The following is a 20,650-nucleotide window of genomic DNA, read 5'->3' on the forward strand; positions in this document are numbered from 1 at the left end:
TAATAGCTAGGTCTTCTGTCAATGTTACTGCAGCAGTGTCTCCTTTGCTTTAAGATGCTGTTCAGATTTATTCAAGCAATAGGTGTAGCATGGTGCTTGGTAAATAGCTGCACCTGACTGTGTACTTGTATCATCACTGCTTGCTGACATCCCAAGTGACCAGATGAAATGGATGGACTAGGGAAACCAAGTGCTGAGAAGAATCCAGTGAGTGAAAGTTGGAAAGATCATCTGTCTCGTCCCTATTTTATGTCTCCTAACAGAGTTAGATGCACAATGCGTTATTATTCTAGAAGTCTCTGAACAATAACTACCATCCACAGGAGCTGAAAATGTGTGTAGCCAGCAATATTGGACAAATGGTTTTGTTATTGTTAGCATGATGCTATCTTTACTTGTGTTGATGTGATCTAGGTGTTGCTGGTTTTCATGTAACAGTACTTTACATATGACCTGATTTAATTATCTAGATGCTAGAGATTGAAATCTTCCGTGAAAAATAAGAACCAAAAGAGTTATGGTATGTGTTTACACATGATGACAGTATTTTGCTACCTATTCAAAAGCAAAGTATAATTGAAGGACGCCATTTTTCCAGTCTTTAAAATTACAGTTCACCTGTATAATGGAATGTGATGAGTATTTGGCTTCTCAATGCTATTGCCACTAACTGATGGAGGAACACTGACTAGTGCTATCTCTACTTCATATTTACTTCACTTCTGAGCTTTGACTTTTCAGACTAACAAGTTTTTTGTGATAGTTTTCTGCTGGAGCAGAATTTTTCTCTGTCATTGGTGATTGAAAAGCTATGATGTATACCTCCAAATCTCACCCCATCAGATAAAAATATTTTCATGGGTTATTTTTACTCCTCAGCACATTATTTCCTCTCTCTAACATTTGCAGGTAACTAAGTGACCCTGATTGGCAGGGTACCACACGTTAAAAGGTCTGAGTCTGGGGCAGAGTCTGGGTTAGAGGTCTGCATTGTGAATAAGGGCACTCCCTACCTTGGGAAGCTCTGGGCCACTGCTGTGTTTGAAGCAGCCAACAACATGGCCAGCTGTTGAAGCCTTGGCAAGATGTGAGCACACACAATCTCATAAACCCCCACTCATCTGAAATGAAGCAAATGCCTGATCTTTGGACTTCCTGTCACTTGCCTGAAGTTTATTTCTTCTTCCAATATTGATTACAGGGCTGGAAGAAAAGTACTTCTGGACCTTGTTTAGTACTGTTTTCTGTGTGGAACTAGACATGTCAGAGTGTTTTAGAATTTAACTGCAATACCCACTACAGAAATTAGTTATTATGATAGTAATTTCTTTGAAGCCTCTTCAGCACCAATGGTCATGTGCACAATCACACCTTGGAAAATACTTTGTGTGACTTTGCTGTAGCTTCAGACTTTCTTTGCAAGCCTCCAGGGACATGAAGACCTTAGATCTGACCTACATTTCTTCTACTGAATCCACTTTTGGCTTATTCTGCTTTGCCAATAATACCTTTATGTCCTTTTCTTGCCTTTCTACCTACCTCTATGATCTATTGGTAACTGTTCAATCCTCTCTAAAATTTCTGTTTTGCCTTGAGATAAATGGAATGAAAAATGCACTGTGATTAAACTTACGTGTAGTATGGAGAAATAACATTTTTATTTTCTCTCTCAATTCTACGGCAACTATTTGAGGAGTGGGAGGGGATATTGCATGCTTGGTATTTCTGTATTTTCTAGAAAATGGAGCCTGAAGTAGGGGACAGTATCTGCACACAGATCAAAGAATATTTTTAGATTACCTCATTTTTTTTCTTGAAAACTTTCGAAAACTCAGTGTTTATGTTCTTTCACAAACCTTCCTACTTTCCTACGTAGTTGCTGTGAACTGATGGTTGAAATAAATAATCTAGGAAAGGCATAGACTTGCTATATGTCAAGTAGTGAAAAATGCAACTTTTTATGATGTTGATGAAATTAAATACTTTTATTCACCATGGGAAACTTGGCAATTTTGTTCATATCAAACCTGAATTTCTTCTTGTTGTGGACCATCCTCCTAAATAAAGAGAAGAATAAACTTACTTGCATCCCTTCACTGGGAACTGCTGTGCACTTTCTTGTGCTGCTAACATCTAAGCCAACACTGGTTTTTAACAATTAGTAGTCTATCCTTACTGACCTTCATATCTTTGCAAGTCCCCTTGGGCACGGGTCCTGGTTTATTACCTAGTCAACCTCCCATTTTCTCATCTGCTTGGGGTTTGGTAGAATTAGTTCAACGCTCAAAGAAGGAAAGCAAGCCTTATGATCAGCTTGACCAATCTGAAAGGCTGACTGCTGAATTACAAGTAGCAAGTACTGCAAGTACTACTCACAGTGAGCAGTTTATGAGCAATTTGCAAACTGAAATTGGTTTGCCCAAAACGTTTATTGGACAGCTTCAAAGAGAAAATGAACTTGTAAAAACTGCAGTTTGTTCATGAACTGCATTCATGAGTAAGATAAATTATGCGGTACAAACTCTGCCTGCTGTTAACTTCACCAAGGGAGACATAAGAAGCTGCTGATGCCACTGGAGAGAGCTGAGGACCCATCACCCCTACCATACAAGAATATTGTTTAAATGAAAGAACTCATGTGAAATGAAGCAAATGATGGAATAAACATTGCAGATGCAATTGAAGATGCATGCCAACTTATATGAATTAGAAATGAATGTTAATGTTCCTTAGATCAAGAAATTACCAGCTTGTACCCAACATCCTTTAAGTTCTTAATTCTAAAAATACAATCTTTACATTCTCAAAAACTGAGACTGCAGCTGTACTATGTCATCCAAAATACCTAACCCTTCTTTCTTCTCTTAGTTCTTCCTCCTTCCCAGGGCTGACCCCCATAAATACCTAACAGGGAAGGAAGCACGGTCCAATTGAGGTGACATCTTTGTGACAGTCATGGTCTGTAGCTCTTTCATTTATGCAAATCCAGTCAGGTATTCTGACGTATCAGCTGTATGTAACGTGAACACTTTTTAGCTCAAATGACTACCTTACTTTGCTGTGATCATTGTCCTGCCGTTGCTAGTGTCTGTGACGCAGGTGTATCATGAGCTGCTCTTTCAGGTGCCCTGGGTGAGGAGGATAAACGCTGAATGGCAAATTATTTAGCTGAAGGGGTTTTTAGTGTTAAGTTACTATGTAGTCTTTTAGGTTGAATGTCATAATTACGAAATCAGTTGAGAAGGAACTTTTGATCAGTTTCTTTAGAAACATTTATTACGTTCTTTCTGAGCTGCAACTCTCAGTAAAGTCAAAAGCATTTCCTTTCTGCCTCTGAGGACAACATTTTGTCCACAGATTGTAACTTAAACTTACTTTTATCTGAAGTACTATGTTTCAAAGGCTGGTAAGAGATTTATTGTGATGTATTAAACCATCTGTTTCCAAGGACCGTGCTTCGCATTCCAGCATTAGCCAATGCTTGTGGTGCTGTGTTTTTGATTCTCAAAGCTCCTTTGCTATTTTAACTTATTTGTAGGTAACAGAGTGTTTTCACTGACTGGTAAAGCAGATGTCCTTGAGCAGTCAAATCTTGAACAAGTCTACATGGGAGGTCATCTGCAGGGGTACTTGCAATTTTTTCCTAGTGATTTTTTCCTACTGATTTTTTTCCTTTCCTGGACAGACTCCTAATAAACCTTGGAATCAATAAAAAATTAAATGCAAAGTAGCAGCTTTTCCAAAATGCAGCAATGAATGAAGAAAATACTTTTACAGAGAGATGTACAAGATGTTAACTTCCATTTAGATAGCTAGCTATAAGGTGGAATATATTATAGTCTATTTCAATGAAACATATGGGACAAAATGGTACAGGTCTGTGGGTGATCAAAGTTCAAATGGTGTGAACCCTTCTTTCATCTGCAAAGAAAACAGCAGTGTTCAGGGAGGTTTTCTTTCTCTGTAAGCATTGCACTCAAACTCAGAGAACTTTTGGAGGTTGTTCAGTGCTGGCACTCTTTTGTTATGATTGGAAGAAAATAAAATTTGGAGAGATAATAGTTTATTTGCCAAAAAAGGCAGGCTTGGCTCTACCAAACCTATTCACAAAATTTGGGAAAAGTGAATATAAGAGACACAGGTGAAATAACAGACACAATTTTGCTGCCTGGGAAACACTTTCTTTTTGCGATTTTTGTTATTTTTTTTATATTGTCCAGTCCAACATGGTGTTTCATGCACAATAGTGACTTGGGAGCAGATAACCATATATTGACTGCATGGTTGGTAAATTAAGTGTAGCAAAAGAATAAGAAAGTGCCATCATTACCTCCAAGCAACCTTCCAAAATCCTGCTATATTAAAGTAGCTTGAATTGCATGAATTGCATGGCATTCAGTTCCTTTTCCTAATCAGTGTTTTTGTCTTTCAGTGCCCTGGAAATCCCAAATTTCAAGAAACTCTTTGTTCCCTTGATGTAAATAAAGCAATTGTTCTTCAAGGCCAGTTTCTTACTTTGTGAGAGGATAGATTATATCCCATTCAAAGGGAAACTCTAAGAGGTTTCTCTTTCTCCTTAATCTCTGTCTTTGTTTTCATAGGAAGGAAACACTAGCCAGGGCTGTCCCAGGAATGAGTAAGAGATCCTAGGAGCATCTCCAAGGATTCACATGGTATTTCCTGGCAAATATATTGCCTATGTGGCTGAATTGTGCTGCTCTGCTTGTGCTGCTTAGGAATTGCTGTCCTCTGATACAGTTTTTGAACTCAAAAAATTCGGGAAGCCTACAAAAATAATATGTTTTGGGTATTACCATGGCTACCAACTAAAGATAGTAGAGAAAATAGCTTGTTTGCCTTAATCTCTAGTTGCATGCAAAACAAATATTATACAGGCAATTACTGTAGAATTCTCAGAAAGTGGACTTCAAGCACACAATCTAAGAAAACTCAGAGCTACTCATAAGCAAATATTAAAAGCACCTTCAGCTCTTTGATTTTATTTTTTTCATTCTGAATTGGGAGTTGCTTTGCTAATCTTGCTAGAAACATGGAAGTATTATTAAAGTGTCTGTCTACGTTCTTAGTAAAACCAGGCATAATTTTTTTCATTAATGCAAGTTTTCTACCTTCAGTAATACTGCAGCCAGCAGTGAATCAAGGTTATGTTACACTAGTCCTAAGGTGGGTTTTACAGAGTAAAATATTTCATTTACAAGCTCTGGTTTAAAATGTAGCATTTCTGAGTGATGGAAACCTGTACTGTACAGCCTTGGTATAATACCTGGTACACTGTACTTTGGGGAATGAACCAGAAGCCCTGAGTGCTGACACAACCACTGAGCAGATTACCTTATATTTACAGTACCTTGTCTCATTTCGAATAGAATTTATCCAGCAAAATATTCCAAAAAAGGGGCTGATATCTTGCTTTCTGAAAGCTAGTTTTTGGAAGAGGTCTGTCAATTTAGCTTTCTTCTTCAGCTGGATTTCCAGTATCTGATTTTTGCTAGGTTACCTACCTAAATTCCTTTTTTCACTATCCTTCTCCCTTTTTTTTTATAATGTATATAATTTCTTGTCTCTTGAATGGTTGTTATTCAAAACATCTGTTATCGTAGTTCTGGAGAGAGATTATATAATAGCTATTTTGGTAATCCCTTTATACTACTTTGATAGGAATTCACAACTGTTGTGCACTTGCAAAAAATCCCTAGTTGCTCTACTGTCTTCTTTTTTTCCCCCCTAAACACTAGATTTAGAAGTGCTGCTTCTGTATGCCCTAGCCTTCCCAAAATAGAGCACCATCCATGAGAAATTCTCATGACTGGGGAATTTCCAGTTTACAGATTGTAAATCTCACCTGTGGTTCAAGAGAGAGGGGAGACAAAGAAAGTTTTCAGAGTTGAAAATGTATAAAAATGAGATAAACTAAAGAGGGAAGACAGAACTACACTGAATACTACGGTGAGGTCCCGAAAACTCCCTGCTAAATGAAGCAATTCTCAAAACATTTACAGTTGATTTTAGGAACCAAGAATTTGTCAAGTGTTATGAAGCAGCAAGCAGCCAGCATTAGACAGAAAATATCCTTAGACAAAACTACTGATGCCAGCCAAAAATCTGTGCAGGAGTTATTCCTAATGTTATTTTTTTTCCTAGTGATTTGCATGTAGACTTGCAAGTTTCTTTTTATACACGGGAGGAAATGAAGCTTTTGAATTTGTACCCAGAATGCTCCTTTGCTGGAGTATATAAATGTTTTTCCAATTTGCAACTATACCAAGAATCATTTGAGAAAATCTCTGTGCCATTGGCAATGCTACTGGATGAAAGGCTTTATGTACCTTGTGGAGATATTTTACCTATGCAGGACCTTTTCCAGAATGTGTCATGGTCTGCAATTGGATCCCTGGGAAATAACACCTACTTAGAGTTTTGTAGGGTAAACTACACATGTACCTGTTTGGCCGTTTATTGAACATTATAAGGACTGCTTCAACTTTTTTTGTAGAAGGTTTTGGTGCTGAAGCTAGCAGACAAAGGAAAAACACCTTATGAAATAGACTTCCTGTGGCACATATTTAACCTGAATTTTAATGTTCTGCTGCCTACCTGAAGCAATGCGGGTGAAGGAAAGAAAATGTAAGAGATGCAAGATTTAAATTTCTGTGCAGTGAACAATTTCAGTTCCCATCTTCTGCTCATATCAAAATATTGCTGATCAATAAAGGTATGTCACTTTGCAAAATCCCATCCTTTTACTACCATTTTGCCTCTTGCTGCTTTTACATTGAAAAACACAAATTTGTAATGCATTAAAAAAAAAACCTGAACTGATTCATTTGGAAGAGATCCAAACAGTACATTTTTCTTCATTCATGGAACTTTTGTCTTCATTTTTCTCTGAAACAAAATTTTGGCAAAACCCCACGTAAGTTTTCAAAGCATCTTACTTACGACATTTCTGAATTTTCCTTTGAAAAATTATTCCATCATAACTATTTCCAGCCAGTTGTACTGGCAGTACTCTTCATTTTTTTGAGTGCTTAGTCTCCATATTCATGTCCAGGAAAATAGGTACACTTTAAAAAAAAAAAAAAAAAAAATCATTAGTGTTAGTACTAATAATATTGACTATAATAGTAGCATAAATGAACATAATATATTTAGGGGGGTGTACAGAATTTGTTGTGGTAAAGATGTAGTAATATAAGTGTATTCTTTCTATTGTTAAGCTGAATAAAACAGAATAAAAGTCTCAAGTGACTCTCCTAAGAGCAATGCAGCCCACTTCAGGGTGTGACAGCCTTCTTCCACATTCTTGTGTTGTGTTCTCTACTGTGTCTGTGTTTCCATGATAGAAAATAATTCTGGTAGTCTTTGATAACAACAGTATGGAGTCACGGGCAAAGTGGAGAAAAATAGTTTTGAATCTGGTGATCTTAGGTGACATGCAAGACCTTGGGTAGATGCAACATATCTCATTAAAGTGATTTAATGTCTTAGTTAAAAAAGCCAATATAATTTGTGGACTGTGTGTTAGATACACCCAAATTGGAGAGGCACAAGGTTATTTTTTAAGCAACCTAAGTAGAATTGTGAAATTGAAAAAAAAAGAGAAGTACTTATAATTAGAACTAAAAGCCTTTACATTTTGCATCTATTTAGAAAATACTTACAAGAAGATTGTATTGGCATTTTGAAATGAGCAGGAGTTGGTTTACTTACAAGCTTAAGCATGAAAAAAAAATAGAATTATGTAGCAAAACTTCAGGGTGTGTTCATGCAGAAGATACCAAAACATGCCTTTTAACCTTTTCAGCATGGAATACGTTAATCAACTTTTGATATTGTTTTTCCTTCTTGACTATTCTTAAAATGGAGCAAGAAGGGCCTAAGCTGCATATTCAAGTTGACAGTGATAAAACATTTATTTCCTTCCTTTCATGACACTATATAATAGACAGGTAAAAGATGGATTTTATATTTTATGGAGTTTAATTTCATCTGAAATATGAAACAATATAAAACTATGTCTCGACGTTTTCATCTAAGGCAACTCTGAAACATCATTTGTGATTTCCGTATTTTTTTCTTAAGAAGCATATGAACATTTTTTTATCAGTCTTAGTTGAACCTCTAGTAATTTTTCTACAAATACCTATGCTTGTAAGAACCATTTTTATTGTAGCCAAAACTGTGGTTATTTAAAGTAGAAATATAAAGCACATTGGTGACTATATAGTTAAATTATTTTAATCAGGCATTGTTAGTTTATTGAAAGATTATTATTTTTTAGATTTCAGATTTCATCAAGGGAGATTAAAAAAACCAAGCATTTTCTTTAAAGCCTATGGGAATTTATAAACAGTTTTGGCAAAGAACAAAGTATTTTGATTTGCAGATCAGACTTTGTGAGAGTTCTGGGGATATTGTTTCTTGTCTCCGTTCTCTTTCAGGGACAGGCTTTCCAGATACACAGTGTTTATCACCCGGGCGCTGAAGCCAAAGACATACACTGTGTGATGCTTTCCAGCACATTGCCTTTGCATTGTCCTAGAGGAAGGGCTGAAATGACTTTCTGGGGGTGAAAGCTGCCTGCAAAATGGACCAACAGAAGAGAATGAGAGCAGACAATGTCTGAATTATACATATAAATATATATATATTTTTCCTTTTTCTTTTGGCAACGTAAGAGTATTTCCATAACAGCATGTTTTGAATTTTGGAAGAAAATTTTTATTGTTTGAATTACTACTAAAGGGTAACAAATTTTCCTGGAAAATGCTAATTGGAGAAACACTTTTTAATGAGTTGTATTCAGGATTTAAGCCTTTTGTAGTTAACTCAAGAAAAGGTCTTTAAATAATGTTCTACTTTGTAGAATATTTCAGCTATCCAGGTCAATCTCTAGAGTTTACAGCTCAGTTTCTTAATGTCCTGAGGTTCCAAGTGAAGTGATTCAACATAACATGCCTACCTTCCCTATTTAGTCTGAGAACCGAGTTTAGTGTACGGAAGCAAACCCACAGGATTACGGAAAAGCCTTCAGCGTAGATGGCATCTCCACACTGACTTTTTCCCCCCACATTAATTACTCCTTTCCATTTCTGGGGTGTGTTGAAGCTATGGCAGGGTCACAGTAAAGTACGGGAAATCTATTAATTTGTGTCTTCTTGGTCTTCTGAGTAGGGGAAGAAAGGAAAAAAAGAATCTGTAGGATTTCCAGGAACAATCAGGTTTGAAGAAGTCTGGTTAGAATCAATGACTCAAACAGCACTACACATTGGAACAGAGCAGTGGCACAACCTACAGCTGACTGAGTCATCTCCAGAACGATGTTTGCATGATATACATGGGTTTTTTTTTAATGTGAGCCCTCTTCATGACATTTTGAGAATTATAAATCAGATCTGACTAACAACCTTGAATAAGCTGCCAGTTGAGACAAATCCAAAAAACAAGCCTCGAGATTTTAATCTCAACCAGTTTGTGCAACACTATGCAATGCAGATGAAGGAATTGATCATAAAGGAACCACTGTGTAGTCAGGAAGGATTTTTACCCCTATTTGTCCTGCATCTAATTTTAGAACTGAGTTTTAGCCAGTCATTAAATTGATCAATCTTTTATGCTACTCTCTGTCTCAGCTGCCTGATATTAGCTGTTCTGTCTACTTCACCAACAGCTTGTTTTTCTCTAATCACAGTTTTAATTGATTGATTTAGCTGTATGTTTGTTGAAGGTTTTTAATGGTCACATCCCTCAGTATCCAAAACAGAGAAGAGTAGAAAATAATTTTATAATTCTGTTTTGGTGCATATGTGCATCATGGACATATATCTTACTTTCTTAATAAACAGATTTCTAAAATGTTTAAAATAAAATCTGAAAGCTCTGCATGCCCTTCTGAAAAGTTCTTTCCTATGCAGAGAGAAGTAATTTTGTCTTTGATTTTCTTGTTTCTTTTTTTGGCCTAAGGGTGCCTTCATACAGAAATATCATGGCTGGAATTTTTTTTTCCTTCCTAAGAGTTTAAAAAACTTATCCCCTTCTTGAGTGCATGCATTTTAAATGCCCAACTGCAGTCCACTTGTTCCAAATTTTTCAGCATAGCTAGGTTCTGGAAACTTTCAGTTCAAATTATGGGTTCTTGAGACAAAAATCAGATGGCAGAACTGATCTTACTTTCATGATTGTCTCAGGAATTTTGGCTGAGTTTGCATAGCACCATTTGATGCTTCCCAGATTTCAGATGGAAATATTACGAACAATCTCTTCTTAGTATCCCTAATCTATACCCCATGAGGCTTGTCTGTGAAGGATCTTGGATGTCTTCTTTGTCCAAACGTTCCTAGGCAAAGCTGTGCTTTACCATGGCACTGGTGCTTGCACACCTCAAGAGTAGAATGGATGCTTTAGTAGCAAATATGCAAATCATGTCACTTCATATCTCCTCTTTTATCAACAGAAGATGAAGGAATGTAAAGGATCATATTCTTCAATATTTCACTAGAAAGACTGATCCCAAGAAACTAGAGACAGAAGATAAATGAATTACATTGTTTGTTTATGAACAGTCCCCAAATCCAGTTCTTTTTGATCCTTCAGAATTTGGCTCTACTATAAAAAAATGCAAATCGATACATCTTGAATTCTGAACTCAAATTCATAATTAAATTTTGCATAGATTCTGTATTCTCTTGGAGTGAAATGCAAAGGAAAAAAAAAATTATCAAAGCACATGAACCCTGGAAAAAAATTTAATGGAGACTACGGTTATTTAAGAAAGCACAGCTATCCCTCAGTTGAACAGAGCATCTCCTTTTCTGTAATTTTGCCATCATGCACATGTTCTGAAGATGTAAAGCTGAATTGTCTTTTGCTTCTGTGTCATTTTTAGATAGTGTTTGTGGTGTCACTTCCTGCCATTCTTTTTATTTTTTTGTTGTATTGCAATAGTGAACATAATAATACTGACCAAAGAAGAACTGACTGCAAAGTTTCCATGTCCACATTTTTGTAATTATACATTTATAATTGATCTAGAAGAATTACACCTTGAGAAATCATCTCCTTACATAGAAAATTTTAAAACAGTTTCTAAGGATATATCTGAGAAAAAAGTAATGTGAAAATTAATGTGCAATCCTGGCCCCTCCTGGTGGTTCTTTTCGCCCTTCCTATGTGAAATTGCCCTTGGACTGAAAACAGAAGAATACAGTAGAGAAAATGATGTAGCTCTGAACCCTGGTGTAATTTGCATTAGCACTTACAATAGGCAGAGTGAAACTGTTAAGAATGGACCTATTTGCTGTATTTTCTTTAGACATTCCTGCTGCAGAAACATTTTTTAAATGAGAATTTTATTCCCACTGATGCTTATTTTCAATTATTTTAAAACAATACACTAAAAAGCTTTGTAATTGAGAGAATACTAAGTTGACTGAATTTTCACATTTGATTACTGACCACTGCTGAGAAGCCAAGTTTCCTCCATTTGCCGTAAGTAGATGAAAGCATGGCACCTGGGACTTTGGCTCTTTGACCCAACAAATAACTCGTATTCATTCTGAGATAAAATGTTCCCTTTAGTCCTCATCTAATTACTAAATAGATTCAGTAGCCTAAAATCTTCAATCAAAACCTAACCCTAAGCCTTCATATAATTTTCCCTTCAGTTAATATCCTGCCCAAACAGGAGCTATTTGTTAGCAAGATCTCTCTGGTTTAATTTGTTATATTAACGTGAATAAAAGTAGGGTATAGACTCTGTCTTATGCAAATTGAATATCTACCTTCCTCCTAGTGCTCTTGTGGTTGCCTGCTAATACTTGTAACCAACATATCAGTACTTTTCTTAGCACTGCATCTGCAGCTGTATCAGCTGTATGTGGTGTCTTGGCACGGATTAAATAAATTACAGTCCTCCAGCATTTCTTTGCATTTAATTAGAGATTTTTGGGGAACTTCTGTTGATTTAAAATGTGAATTTAGGACATCAATATATGATGACCAGCTTAAGGGTGTTCATGATCCTACCAATTTCTCTCATATTTTACAGGCAGACTGAGCTATCTCAAGTTTGTAAATTTACTTGCCCATTCTCGGTACGTAGTTGTAATATAAGTTTTGTGGGCAGTTGATACATGAGATATGTTGAAATTTAGTACAAGGGTTTTGGATCACTCCAATGGTACTGTGGTGTATGTGTCACCACTGTAGCAAAAAATTCATCACCATTTCTCTCAATTAGCAGTAACTATTATGCATAATATAGCTGCTGTCTTGTTTTCCTTTCTTTTCTGTATTACTGGAAAATATTTTCTATGTGAGACCATCAAACAAGTACAGTTTGTTCTTTTTTCTCCCTCTTTGTTTCTTGTACAGGACCAAGAACCTTGTATTTAAGTAAGGATCATAAAAAAAAGGAGAAGTCCAACCAGAAGATTGTATTTGAATCCAAAAATCCATAAAGAAATGAAATCTCTTAGGAGAAAGGAGCCTTTAATTTTAAAGTTAAAATTCTAACAGAAGATTTAGAGTTAGAAATAATAGATTTTTATATTAAAGCTAAGCTGAGGAATGATTGAAAGTTAGGGTGCTTAAAGCTTCTTAGACCTCTGTCTGCCATGTATCTTCACCTTAACAAGTTTATGAAATGTGAGTACCTAAGATTTCTTATGTCTAAGCAAAAATACTGGGAAAAGAGTGTCTAGAACGCCAGCTGCCAAAATCCAGTGCTCTTTACAATCAGGCATCAGTCTGGAGCACAGCTCAGTGGTCCTGATGGGTGAACTCCATATGGGAAGGTGTGTATGTTACTGTTGCTTGATCGATCAACAGCCTTTGACACCACCAGTCTCCTAGGTACAGCTGATTCACTCACAGGACCTGGCTGGGCTGGATGTGCAGCTCTGAGATGGCTCTGCCTGCTACTCTTAAACAAATGACAAAGACCCTCCCTTGTGGGCTATGGAGTTTGCAAACCTCTATATTTTGCAACATTGTGGGATCTGTCATCGGGAGCACACATGCACAGCTATCTGTCTGCTTTTGCAGAGGCAAGTCAGCATTATTGCCCAGATGTCCCAGTGCCTGTGAGAAATAATTACATGGTTGAAAAGAATCAGGATCCAGCTTTTTGTCAGTAAGACCATGTGAGGTTGGCAGGGAAAGGCAATACTTCAAGACTTCAACTTCTGTTGAGGGCTCTTCCCCATGGATTTTCAGTGTGATGCACAGACCCAAGTTTCGGCTGGGAGTGCCATCAGTCATGAGTACATAGGTGGCAATGTTGAGGAAGGTCTTCTTTTGGGGTTAGCAAGAAGGGTATGCTCATTTGCCTTCAGTGGATGACTAATTTCTGTGATCTGCTTGTAAACTGTCTTCATCTTACAGCAGTTCTGTTCATTTTGTCTTGTGCCATGTATGAACAGCACATGCAAAATCAATTAATATGTTGTGATCTATCTTGTAGAAAAAGGAGGCCCAGGTAAAAATATCACAAAAGTGTTGCACACACATTTTTGGCTTTTCATATGGGACTTCATTCTTCCAAACCAATCTGGCATTTGCAGCATTTGAAAGATAGTCCTGTGCCCACTGTGCTGAGGATTCTGTGGATGATTGACCTTAAGAGTATGTATCTTGGAGATGGACTTGGATTCTTTTCCACAGAAAATTTTCATTCCCAAAGACTGAGGAAATCTGTTTCATCCCTGTCTCACAGACTTTAAGACTAAAGTAATATATTTGGGGTAATTTTTCCACTCTAGAAGTAGCAGAAAAAAAATAAATTTACAATTGTCACAAGCAAAAAATGGCATGAACAGCATCAAGCATTTATTGAAAAAAGGAGTGCTTTTCTTCAGACCAAAATATTAATTTGAAACTTGATTCTATGATGGTAATAATATGCTATAAAATCCAAGATGTGAATCATTAAAAACCACAATTAACAATGATGCAGACCTCAAAAAGGAGAGATACAACAATAGTAATTTTGAATAATAGTTTTAAAATGACAAAAATCAATGAATACTAATATGTGTAGTAAAAAAACCTCAACTGAATTAGCTGACAAAAAGTGAACAAACGGCATCACACCATGGCTGCAGAAAAGCTTTTGTATAAAGTAAACCAGCAAGAATACAAATGAGAAACTGCTGGCACATGTTTTGTGTAAAGCATAAGATGAAGTATCCCAAACCGTGTCAATTATTAAAACTAAAGGCTCAAACTTTGACATATGATCTAGAAATCATAAATAGCACTTTCAAAGAGCAATGTCAGACACTCTAATCTTCCAAGTTGCTTTAAACAGGAGATAAAGTTTGTAAACAAAAGCACTTCACTGAAACTTTCAACAGATCAAAGTGTAACCTTAGACTTAATAAGAAATAATAAATGCTGTTAAAGTCTAACAGTGGGGAAAGATGCATGCTTAGATGAACTGCCAGTAAACACACCGTGAGAAATCGTAGATACACAACTGTTACTGGAAGTGTTTAACTGAACATTTGAATCAAAAAGGCTGTTATTACACAACTAGACAATCCCGGTGAACTGGTTTGCCTACCTAGCTGCATCACTGAATATTGGTCTTAAATGCTGGACAAAATTTGTTTATGATTCCTGAAATACACACCTGCATGCAAAGGGCACATACAGGTACTCAAAATATTTGAGATACTTCTTCAGCTCATTGCAAATGATTTCCACATAGGTCAGTCTGGTTTATTTCCATTGTTCTTCACTGGAGCTGATTCGGGTGTTTTGTGTTTGCATACCAAACAAGAGCTTGGATAATATAGATTTGTCCACTCGACTGACTGGGTAAGTCTTTGGACTCATTAAAATGAAAATACTTGGTAGCTGTTCTTAAAAATAATACACGAAAATGAAACAAAAAAACCCTCCAAACCCTCACACTCCTCACTGTAGAAAGACCTTCATAAAAATTGGATTAAAAATATTCTGTAATATCCTGACCAGGTCTGTACATACTAGCAATTTAAACTCGCCCTTTTTAAAATGACACCAGGGAGCTAGACAAGGCTGTCCATTATCCTCTTTTCTTTTTGCAATTGTAATGGAACATTTAGCCTGATTTTTCAGCAACGAGGAATTGCTTCAAGGAATGAAAATTGGAAACTCCATAAATTTTGGTTCATTGTATGCAGATGGCATATTGATTTGCTCCTGTAATCCTGGTCATAATCTGCCCATAATCTTGCAAACAGTGGATTGGTTTTCCATTACCACTGCCTTCTTTGCAGCTGCAGTGATAAAAACTGCTTCCTTAAAACGAATGTGCAGTTGCAGAATCTACCTGACCAAAGTCTGACCAGGTGAGACAGGATAATGCTAGATACCTAGAGATAATTATATGTGAAGCTACCATCAACATATAACTAATGACCTCTCTTCCCTGAGAGGAGTGGGAACGGCTCTACATATGCTCTTCATTTTCTTCAACCTCCTTTGGAACTATAAAACCAATTAATATGATAAATCTTGGGTTTTTGTTTCTCTGTTTCAGGATCTTTCTCTGTTACTACTGTACTTATAGTTTGTACAAATGATATATTTGAAGGCAGTTTCTTAAGTGTGGTAATCACTGTTAGAAAAAGGTGAGTCAACTTCAAAACATTTTGAGGTTTTTCATATTAAAATTTTGGTTCATTATGCTTTGGATGGCTGTAGCTGCAGAACTGAGGTATTATTGCTGTAGGAAGTGTTACACATAGAAAGAAATTGTAATGAAAAAACCTATATGCTGAAATTACTGGTAGTTACCTGAGAACAAAAACCCCAGTTGTGAAGATGACTGAAAAATTGTAATGTGTTTTTTTTTTTTTTAATTTACTCCTTGAGAAACTCTCAGAGTGAATTCTTAGATCTGTGTCTAAAAGAGCTTGAAAGATTGGAACAGATACCCAAAATTTGGTGATGCTTTCCAAAGTCCAAATACCACATATGTCAAGGTGTTCAGCAATTAGATCAGTCTGGCCCATTGTTTTGCTGTCAAACAACATTAAATGTGAATTTTTCAGCTGTATATCATACAAGCAGACTACATAATGTTATATTAGAAAGGGATTGTTGCACAGATATATTGCCAAATTATTTCTTTTCTACTACTTAACTCTGAAATTAGATTATTTTAGCAAAACCTGAGTTAAAAATGGAGCTTTAATTTTTAGAATAGGTTTGCTCTGTTTGGAATAAGGCTCAATAGTGACTCATTCCAAATATATATTGATTTTCTTTGATATATTACACAGGTTATAATTAACTCATCAAAGAATAGCTTTGTTTCAGACAAATTTGTCATTTAGCTGTCATAAAATATACATACCTTAAAACACTAGTGTGTGACAGAGTACCCTAAATTAGCTATTTGAAAGGAGAGTGACAAAATGGAAAATTGACACAAATGGCTTCTGCTCCCAAGTTTTAATTTAATATCAGCTGGACTACCTACCCTTTTTTTACTAATTGCACACACACATGAAAATAGTACTACCTTCTTCTGAATATATCACACAGAAAGTTAGCCAGCAAAGTTTTCTATCAGAGAAACTAAGATAATCAGCACATTAAAAAAACCTGGAAAGCTATAGTGTTTGTTTTCAGCTTTCACAAATTCCATAATATAGGTGATTATTTCCAGACACAAGGCACTCTATTTCAGTCCTTTGTGTTTTATTCTATTTATCTGGTAGTGTAAATCTAGTGAAGACCAGATTGTAGATTTTAGGTAATAAGGATGCAGAACTAACCAAAGTCAGAGTTAGGTAGTGCATATGCAACACAATACTGAGGACAGATAAGGCCAAAATGATGATGGTTTTTTTCAGTAAAGCATTAATGTATATTCCCAACAAACAGGCAGGGGAACTATTCGCTGTGCATATAACTTTTTCTTGAAAGTAATAAAAAGTAAAATCCATAAAATGTATGACCAAGGACAGATGACCTGGAGTAGCACTAGTGTAAACCTTAATGTATCAATAATAATGAGCAGTATAACCCTGAAAAACTGTGGAGAAGGGGATGAGTTCCTTTGACAGTTGTAGGGAGATATAAACATGTTAATCGTATCTGTTCTAAAGAAAATCTGAACCACATCTAAACTTTCTGTCTTTGTGCTTTTAATATACTTGAGGATGGCTGGAACCTAATTCTTGTGGGCAGTCAAGATACATGCACTGAAATATGGCCATTTTGCCTTAGATTCTTCAGTCTTTTAGGGAGGTGAATGTGGTAGCAGCTGAACTGTGAGGTGGTCTTCATGAAATGGGTTGATTTTATTTCCTCAGTACTCCATGGTCAAATGGAAATACAGTTTGAGCCATTTATCACTGGTAAAGGCAAAAAAAATGGAAATATGCATTTGGGTATTTTTACCTTGTCTGTGTATCTTCTGCAATGGAGCTTCAAGGCACTTACTTTATCTCTTCCATGAACAGGTGTATTCTTACCTGTGTCCAAATGCAGAGAGAAAAAAAACATTTTCTAGCTGAGTAGCCTGTGTGCCAGATTTTATTTCTTAGCAGACTTTTGCACAAACTTCAGATTAAAAATGCAGATTGCCTTGTTATGATGAACTTCTCTTCTTAGTTGGAGAAACAATAAACATAAACTTATGAATTTATCACTTTGTGTAGCTGAATTTTATTGGCTATTGCTATTTTCAACAAGCTGGAAGTGCTGGGTTTTTGTTCTTTCCTCCTTGCAAGGGCTGTGATTTTTGCATATAGAAAGTCACAGTAGTTGGTTTGAGACACTACACATACATAGTTTTTCTGGTAAGTTTTGAGCCCAAGTGTACTGACAGTGCTAGCAGATGTAAATTAACATTTTTTTACCACTATGGAGGTTTAGATGTCCAAGCCCAATCCCACAGACCTGTTTAGTGCAAAATCACTATTGATAACAGTAAGATTGTATAAGATTTCACCAAGTGTGACATCTAGTCTACGTCCAAGTAGATGATGCAATAGTTAAGCAGCCACTTGTGATTTATTATGTGTACAAAACTTTGGGAGAACTCTCAGCAAAGTGTTCATTGGTAAGTCATACTACCTCAATCTGTTTTGTTCATTATGTCTTTTCCTGCCTCGATGGGTTAAATTAACTTGCTATATAATCACGACCACGCTGTTGTTTGGAATTAAGTTCCATGAGCTCTTTTCAACTGTTGAAATAATTTTACAGGCTCCATTATCAGAATTTTCCTCTTGCAAGGGTAGTGTTTTATGTGTCTCCTGAGTGTCCTATAAACACCCAGTATTAATAGTGTGTTAGTGGTGATACTGATGCGTGATAGCATGGATACTGCATACGCTGTTACAATGCTTTAAGACTGTAAACCATTTTTAGAGGCGTTCTTTGCAAGGCTAAGTCTTGATAGCATAATATACCACTGCTAATTATATTGATCTAATTAATCTAAGTAAATTGCAGCTAGATATGTTGTACATGTCATTTGTCTGTATTAACATTATGTAAACCTATTCTGCTTGTCTGTGCATTTTATATACAATGCCTCTTCAGCATTTGACCAGAAAAGTGATTGTATACCTCCTGCATCTCTTACTGGTGAGAAAGAGATGTGGTCATCAGGTGGCTTACGAGATACAGAAAGCCTGACTCTTTTTTGAATCTGGTTTTGTTTGAAGAGACAAAGGATTTGCTGTTCCTGAAGGTTAGAAAATGTCTTCTCTGCTTCCTCATTTATTTCTATCACCTTTGTCAAACACATGCCTTCATTTTTGGAATTTGGATGCGTCAATTTCAACATATAACTAACAGAGCAAAGAGTCCAGAGTCACTTTAGTTGGAGCAAGTGAAACATAACTGCATCGCTTCAGTATTTCTCTCTTATGTGGAAGAGAATGAGTACAGGGAAAATTCACTCCAAAAGGACCAGGTAGCTCCTTCCTGCTGCATCTCACAGCTGTTAGTTCTGCCTTCCACCAGCCGCTCCAGAGGAGATGCCTTAGCAGAGGCCAGCAGTTGATTAAACAGCAAATCTTTGACTTTGTTGGCCATGGCCTCTTCTTATGTAGCAAAGGCTCTTTTCATAGTTGTACATATGTACAATGTACCATTGTGGTTCTAGCAATGAAGGATAATGTAAGCAGATGGTATCTCTACCCTCCTCCTAACACAGGACACACACTTGAATGTCATCCAAACTCACCTTTCTCCGTGGTTTTCTTTTATCATCAATTAAATCAAAGCAAATATTCCTTTGGCATGAGCTACTTTTACAGACTTTGCATAGTTTCTGCTTCTTGTTTTTAATTCAGAGACACTCCATCATTTTCTATTATTCCTGTCTGGCATTAGGAAAACTCACTTGGTTCAGTTGCTATTCTGAGTTCACTGTGTCACTCTGCAGAGTCATGGCAGACTATGCCTTGTTAAGGGAAGAATGTGACTCTTCTTCCACATCAGCCTCCTGCAGCAATTAATGCTGTCCCTGCTTAGTTAGTCAAATCAGCTGAATGCTAAAAATATGCAACTCTGGGCAGGTTGGGAGCCCAAAGCATAGTTCATCATTGTGCTCAACTGTCTTGATAGATTTTTTTATTTTTAAAGATTAGAATAAGATAGAAATGACTTATTTATCTTTAATTATTATGTGGGATTTAAAAAAAAAATCTGCAGTGAACATTATAGGCCAGGTTTTGCTGCTGCTTATGTGAATGATCTTCCTTTTTGCAGGTGACCACTGTCTTGTTGCTGATGAAACTGCCCTCACATTTCTGATGTCAGGAAAATGAAGTAACAGAGAAAAAGAGAGTAAGAAAGATGTTTTTAAAATCTCATTTTCCTTTTTGCATTGTAAGAAGATGTGGCTTCTTTAGCTTTCTCTTGCTAATGGCATTAGCTAAAGTAGAACATTTTAGACCAATTTTCAATTCTCACTAATATAGCTAGCTAGCTACGGTTATAGTTTTCCAGGTGAAGCAGTTTTCACTTTCCACAGAAATTAATTTCGAAATCCATGTGGGCTTTCAATAGTAGTCTAGCAAAATACTAGAAGGATGCCTGGTTTGCTGTGCTTGGACAATAAAAACATATTATGAGCACTCCTTTTCCTTTTGCCCTTTCACTAGTTGGCATAGGACAGGACTCCACAAGGGAGAACATTTAAAATTGGAAGCCTTCCACAGGTTGTTTTTCCCCCCCCTCTCTGCTCTAAGGTCTTTTAGACCATCTAGAAGCCATATGAAGAGCAAAGGTGGCAGCCGTAATCCTACTTTTATCTGTATGTGGTGTGTATGTATTGAGTATGTGATGAGGGACTGGAGTTTGCAGTTTAAGGCTTTTGCTCAGGCTGACACGTGGTAGGGAGATCAAAAATAGTGTGAAAGAGGAAGACATGAAAGATGAAGAGCTCTGTAGATGACAAGTGGAAGTCAATAGAAATACCCTCAATGGTGTCAGTAGACTGGGAGTCAGGTCCTCTTAGAGAGAGGCCTGGCATTAATTTTTCCGAGACAGTGAAATCCTGGGGGTCTTCAAAAGAGAAAAACAACAGGCCTGAAGGGACTTTGGGGCAGAGCCAGCAGAAGCTGCTGTCATCTCTATCCTGCTGTCCTTTCTTGAACTTGGCACAATCAGCTGA

The 20,650-nt window shown here is 36.6% G+C and overlaps 1 long non-coding RNA gene across 1 annotated transcript in view; it reads left to right on the plus strand.

Annotated features, from left to right (window-relative positions):
- LOC121674513 overlaps positions 1 to 19,815 on the plus strand; it is a 71,434-nt gene extending 51,619 nt beyond the window's left edge. The window contains exon 3 of the long non-coding RNA XR_006019657.1: positions 19,744 to 19,815. This is a non-coding gene — a long non-coding RNA (uncharacterized LOC121674513). The remainder of the gene's footprint in view (positions 1 to 19,743) is intronic.
- Positions 19,816 to 20,650: the final 835 nt, after the last annotated feature.

This window comes from Corvus kubaryi, unplaced genomic scaffold (assembly GCF_017639235.1).
Source record: "Corvus kubaryi isolate FWS band 111438036 unplaced genomic scaffold, C.kubaryi_AGA036_p1.0 68, whole genome shotgun sequence".
NCBI classification, from domain to species: domain Eukaryota; kingdom Metazoa; phylum Chordata; class Aves; order Passeriformes; family Corvidae; genus Corvus; species Corvus kubaryi.